The sequence below is a fragment of the Hipposideros armiger genome, unplaced genomic scaffold (genome assembly GCF_001890085.2).
Source record: "Hipposideros armiger isolate ML-2016 unplaced genomic scaffold, ASM189008v1 scaffold_968, whole genome shotgun sequence".
In the NCBI taxonomy this organism is placed as follows: Eukaryota; Metazoa; Chordata; class Mammalia; order Chiroptera; family Hipposideridae; genus Hipposideros; species Hipposideros armiger.
Window position 1 is genome coordinate 369,353 of NW_017732318.1, and position 7,385 is coordinate 376,737.

Sequence of the window (7,385 nt, forward strand, 5' to 3'; positions counted from 1 at the left end):
GACAGCCCAGCTCCAGGTTGAGCTGTTGTTCAGCATCTTAGCTGTGGAGGGCAGTGTCACTGGCCCTCATATGTGGGATCTGAACCGGGGCCCTCTCGCGTCGCAAGCCAGTTCTTAACCATCGCGCCACTCGGCTGGCCCTATATTGATCTTTTTAAAGAATCAATTTGGTTTCAGTTTTTCCTCCAATGTTAGTATGTTTTCATATCATTAACTTGTGTCCTATTCATTTTCTTTCTTTCTCTTACTTTGGGTCTAACTTCTCTTTTGCATTTCTATGGTTAATGCTGAGGTAATTGATTTGGTATATTAGTTTCTAACAGAAGGCCTTTAATGCTACAAATTGTCCTTTTAACTACTGCATCATTTTTGAAATGCTGTGTTTTCATTAAATTTTGTACAAATATATTTTAATTCCCTTTTTCGATTACCTGTTTGGTTCATGGGTTATTTAGAAATCTGTTGTTTAGCTTCCTATATTTGCAAATTTCTAGACATCTTTCTGATATTAATTTCTAATTTAATTATATTATGGTCAGAGAACATACTTTGCATTATTTGAATCATTTCAGATCTATTGAGACTTTTTATGCTCCAAAATGTAGTCTAATTTTCTCTTAGTTATACAGGTTAGCCATGTGGTATGAGGGTGGGCTACATAGGGGCATGAATCCTGGAGTGTATATTGGCTATCATAAATTTCTATTATGTACTAGTCTACATGCACTGGGGACACCACATGTTCTCATGGAACCTATGCTGTATTCAGGGGTGCTAAAATAAAAATAAATAAATCAATAAATGAACAAATTAATTATAGATTGTAATAAGTACTATGAAACACATAAATAGTATGTCGTGGTAAAACATAAATGGGCTGTCTGGTGCTATTTTACTCAGAATAGCCAGGGACAGACTGTCAATATAAGGACAACTGAGTCCAATGGATAAAATATATCAGCCATTCAAATAGCTGAAGTAAGAGAAATATCAGCAAAAGGAATATTGGAGAGAGCTGGGTGTTGGAGAGACAAAAGTATGGATTGAATTGTGCATGGACCTTAAGGGAATATATGGTATGGCATGTCTTGGGAAAAGCCGCTAGAAACCATATGGTCAGTTATTTCAGTATTTTTCCCTGTAAACTAGAAAATGACTGATTATATCAAGCAGGAATGGTGATAAAAACTTATTTACTATTAAAAAAATAAATTAATCTTTCTGTTGCTCGGAGCAATGGAGCCTAAGGTAAAGGAAAGATAATAGTTATTTAACCAGACAGAATAAAAGTTGACACAAGGATACCAGTCAGGAGGCTACACAGTTTTCCAGGAAGACTAAGTTGCTAGAAGTGAATTCAAAGAGAAATATATATACAGTATAATAAATGTTTCTGGGGGTAGACAAACTAGATTTGTTGATGGATTGGATAGGGAAAGTGAAAGAAAAAGCAAATAAATCTCACAAACATCCTGCTAAGTGAAAACAGTCAAGCACACAGGACTACATATCTGTATGATCCATTAATATGAATTTATAGAAAAGGTAAAACTTGTGACAGAAAGCCAATCAGTAGCTATCTACTGCTGGTGGTCATAGAAGGGAATCAAGTCTAAAGTGTTGGACAGATTATTTAGGATAATTGAAAGTTTCTGTATCCCATTGTATTCCAGGTTCTATGATGACATACAATTCCTCAAATTCATATAACTATACACCTACATTGAGGAAATTTTATTGTATGTAAATTATACCACAACTATTAAAAAATATCAACTATAAAATAGAACATATTTGCAAATGTCATTATAGATAAGGACAGTTAATTATTTTAAGGTACAAAGAACAGGTAGAATTTTGTATACCCTAAATACACCATAAACACATCTTTTAAGGATATAAAACATTATAAGAGTGGACTAAAAAGAAGAGAATACAAACATTAACAAAGTAAATTTAAATGGCCAAAACATAGAAATGTAGACATCTGCTTTAGCTACTAATTGTAAAGCTCTGGGAAACCATTGTTTTTTCCTTATAACATGAATAGGCTGGAAAAAATTTGAAAATCAGGGCCTTTTCTTAGACCAAATTTAAGTCACAGGGCAAACTGCCACCCTGAAATCTGGAGAGTTGGTGCATCCAGAGAGATACAGTACCTACTCTGCTTGGAACAGAAGTCACCAGATTCCCTACATTGGTAGGAGGCCTTGAATATCATTTTTAGCAAATTTCTGGAGGTTGGCTATGGATTATTATGAGGATAAAAAGCTCCTGAGGCCACAGAAAGTCCTATAAAGTACATTCTTAGAGCAGAAGAGAATTAAACTAGAAATCAATAACAGAGAGGATGCATAAAAATCCTCAAATATTTGGAGATTAAATATCACATTTATTATCAATACATGGGTCAAAGAAAAAGCCTCGAGTTATGTAAAAATATTTTGAACTAAATGGAAATAAAAATATAACTTACTAAAATTTATGGGATGCAATGAAAACTGTGCTTAGAGGGAGATTTATAACATTAAGTAACAATAACATTAAAGTTTATAACATTAACTTTTCTTTCCTATATATATATATATATATATAGGAAAGAAAAGTCTAAAATCAATAATCTAAGCTTGTACCATAGAAAATTAGGGAAAGAAAACCAAATTAAACCTAAACCAGGCAGAGCAAAGGTAATAATAAATTTTAAAGGGGAAATCAATGAAATTAAAATCAAGAAAATAATAAACAACATCTTCAAAACCAAAACTTTGTCCTTGGGAAAAATCATTAAAAGTGATTAAATCCTAGCCATGTAAACCAAATTAAAACAAAATAAAACAAACAAAGAAACAAACAAAAGACAAAAATTGCCAGTGTCGGAAATAATAGAGGGGCTTCACTACTCAATCCACGAAAATTAAGTGATAATAAGGTAATACTATAAACATTATGTCTATATTTTATTAACTTAGATGATATGTACTAATTCATTGAAAGACACCAACTACAAAAATTCACTTAAGGAACCAAACTTGAATAACTCTGTATTTATTTACAAAATTTAGGCACACACACATGCACAATTTCCAAAAAACAAAGTACCAGGCCCAGATGGTTTTAACAGGGAATTATGCCAATTATATAAGAAAGAAATAATATTAATTTTACACAGTCTTTATGAAAATAGTAGAGAAGGGAACACTTGATAATTCATTTAAGAGGCCAGTATTATTCTATTACTAAACCCATATAAGATATTACAAAAACAAAAACAAACAAAAAACCCTACAAACTCATGTCTCTCATGATCATAATCATAGACCCCCAAATCCTTAACAACATATTAGTAAATTCAATTCAGCAACATATAAAAGTATAATACATCATGAACAAATGTGATTTGTTCCAGAAATGCAAAGTTGACTTGATATTTGCATATTAATCATTGTAATTCCTTATATTGACAAAATAAATATGGTTATACTTATTGACATATAGGAAACATGTTTTACAAAGTTCAAGAGTCATTCATGATAAAAACTCTAAAAAAAATAAACATTGAAGGAAAATTCTAATAATGGTTTTACATGAAAATCCTATAGGTAACATTACACTTAATGAGACACTGAATACTTTGCCTCTAAAATTAGGAATAAGGCAAGAATGTTCTCTCTCACCACTCCCTTTCAACTTCATACTGGACAACTTAACTATTGCTAAATGACAAAAAAAAAAAAGGTATATGTGTGGAAAGGAAGAAATAAAATAATATTTATTTGTAGATGATATAATTGTAAATTTCACAAATTCAGTACAGGGTATGCATGTGGAAAGCTATAATACACTAATAAAAGAAAAATAAAATCTAAACATATTCTGTATTTGTAGGTTAAAAGACTCAATATTTTTAAAATATCAATTTTTTTTTTCAATTTGATCTATAAATACAAACCCAGCAATTTTAATAGATATTTAAAAACTGACTCTAAAATGTATAAGGAAATGCAAAAGATCTAGCTTAGACCATACAGTGTTAAAGCAGAACAAAGTTGGATGACTCAGTTTTCTGATTTTAAGAATTACTATGAAACTACATTAATCAAGACAATGTAAAATTAGTGAGGAATAGACACATAAATCAGTGTAACAAACTGAGTGTCCAGAATAGAACCACGCAAATATTGTCAACTTATTTTTTATAAAGGTCTAAAATTAATTTATTGAACAAAGGCTAGTCTTTACAAAAACTTTTGCTGGAATAAATAGGTGTCCACATTGCAAAAATAAGTGAACCTAGTCACAAATGTTCAACTTTCACAAAATTATTTCAAAATGCACTGTGGACCTGAATGTAAAATTCAAAAATAGAAAACTTCTACATGAAAACAAAGGAGAGAACCTTTGTGACCTTCGGTTTGGTGATGATTTTTTAGATATAGTACAAAAAGCCCAATTCATGAAAGGAAAATGTGATAGATTGGGCTTTAATAAAATGAAAAAAACAAATAAACAAAAGACCTTCTATTCTGCAAAAGAAACTCTTTGAAAAATGAATAGACAAACCAGAGTGAGAGAGAATGCTTTACAAAGCACTTATCTGATAAAGATTGTGTGTCAAACAACTCTTAAATCTCCACAATGAGAAGCAAACAACCCAATTTAAAAGTGGACTAAAGAGCTCAAGACACTCACTAAAGTAGATATAAAGGTGGCAAGATAACACATGAAAAGATGCTCAATATATTTTTTTCCCATTAGGAAAATGCAAACTAAAATAATATTATTAATACACAGCTATTAAACCGATTAAAATCCAAAACAAACAAACAAACTGGTGATACCAAGTGCTGGGAAAGATGAAGACCAACAGGAATTCTCATTTGTTGCTTCTGGGAGGCAAATCATAGTCACTTTAGAAGACAGTTCGTCAGCCTCTTATATAGGTAAAGCAAAATTAACATATGTCTCAGCTGTTATACTCCTAGGTATTTACCAACTGATTTAAAAATATATTTCCATGCAAAAATTTGCATGTAAATGCGTATGTTATCTTCATTCATATGCACCAAAAGCTGGAAATAGCCAAGATGTTCTTCAAGTGGTGAATGAATGAGTGAACTGCGGTACATGAGTGCTGTGGAATACTATTCAACAGTCAAAAGGAACAAGCTATTATTTCACACAGCATCATGAATGACTCTTAAAGGCATATTTCTAAGTATGGAATCCAGTCTGACAGGGCTATATCCTGTATAATTCCATTTTCATGGCAGCTTGGAAGAGGCAGAACTCTAAGAGATGGAAAACAGATCATCGGTTGCCAGGGGTTTTGGAAAGGGAAAGGGCTACTCCAGTGAAGCACAGGGGATTTTTAGGATGCTGAAACCATTCTGCATGATACTGTAATGATAAATATATGCCTCTAGTTCTGAAAATCTATATCATTTTATAGCAAGAGGGAACCTTAAGGTTTGTAAATTAAAAAAAAAATCCACTAGGAGGCTGTGGGATTTTGGACAGATTTCAGATGGTGCAAATATGTCTAACTGCGTTGCAAATATATGACACAGCCACACTGAAGGTGGTGGTAAGAGGGGTGAAGACCTCAGTAACTTTAAAAAGGACTGGGAACTGTCTAATGATAAAAAAAAAAAAAAATCTAATGGCAAAGGAAGCATACATCAGCACTGTAGTGTAGATAGTAATTTCTCAGAGAGATACAGGTTAACAATTTAAAACTGCTGTACATATATACTGGAAATGGTCAAATAAATAAATGAACAGTGGATGTTGGGAGTCATACATGTATATGTATGGATGTGTATACATATGCACTTAGTATACATAATATGTGTGTTTATGCATATGGACTGAAAATGTCATTTTGTAGATATAAAAAAGAAGGGGATTCATATTAAGCAAGCTCCAAAATATATTTATGTCATAACTCTTCTGAGTTTTACACTAACGATGTGTATCATTCGTCTATAGTTTTTCTTTAATTCTTTGCTGAGATTGATGCTCGTATTCTTGCTCAACAGCTATAGTGGCAGACTTTTTGTTGTTAATTTGCTGACATCATTTTGACACATTTGGTTATGGAGGTATTTTCCACAGGTTAGTAATCAGGTTTAGTGACAGGCAATGAAGCAAAACAGATCTTTAACCAAATAATGCAATCACAGCATGCTAATTCCAAACGATTTCTTTTGAATGTTAATTTGCTTCTGATTATATTATTGTTACAGGTTTGGGGTGCTTTGTTTGTTTGATGTTTGTTTGTTTACAAACAACCCCCCCCCTAAGATTTTACTTCTTTAGAGTAGTTTTAGGTCCACAGCAAAATTGAGAAGATAAAGACATCCATATATCCCCTGCTATCACACAGGCATAACCTCCACCTTTACAACATCCTACACTAGACTGATGCATTTGTTACAACCAATGAACCTACATTTTACATCATAATCACTCATACTTCATAGTTTACCTTAAGTTTTACTCGTGGTGCTGCACATTATATAAGCTTGTGCAAATGTATAATGATATGTATCCATCATTATAGTATCATACAACTTATCTTCACTGCCCTAAAAACCCCCTGTGCTCTGCCTATTCATTCACGTTGGGTTTTTGCTGTCTTGTGCTGACTGCAGGAACTAACTTAAACCTTACTATAAGGCCCTCTTTGGAATTTCTCTTCCACTAAATTGAAACCAAATTTACTTGCGGTACATTCAATTCCTCCTGGAGACAGTCAATACCTGAGGAGTCACGAGGTTCACACCCAGAAGGATTTATATAAAGCAAGGGAAAGAAACAACAACAAACAGCCTCTGATTGAGAATAATCAGATTTCACCTCTAAGTCTGTAGTCTGGCTCTTTGAGTTCCTGGTCTCTGGTTTTCTTCTATATATTTGCAAACATCTATGTTACCTCTGTCAATATGTATATTTTAGCTTTTTTTCTTTGTGTTTCATATTGGCTCTACATCATTCCCAATTTGAATATCTTTGAAGACACAAAAAACATTTGTGAATTGATCTGAAAGTAGAGGTCTTACACTTGACCTAGAATATTGGACTTTTAGGAGCTCCAACTTCCGGACTTAATGATAGACTTTCTTCAATCTCAATGAATTATCTAGACAATCGTGTAAAGTGATAACACCTCTCTATGATTTCGTGACCCAAGCTGAAATTGCAATACAGAAATTGACCTAGAATTTTACTTGGTCTTTAAGAAGTGAATAGGGAGGGGCCAGCCGAGTGGCTCATTTGGTTAAGAGCTCACTCAAGAGTTTGAGCTCTGAGCAACAGCGGTTTGAGTCCAGCCCGAGCTGAGCAGCCGCTGAGCTGCCAACAGGTAGCAGGATGGCTCAGCTAAA

The 7,385-nt window shown here is 33.1% G+C and overlaps 1 pseudogene; it reads right to left on the reverse strand.

The window, feature by feature from the left end:
- Positions 1–7,385, reverse strand: part of LOC109375553 (ribosome biogenesis protein BRX1 homolog pseudogene) — a 152,787-nt pseudogene that overhangs the window by 85,239 nt on the left and 60,163 nt on the right.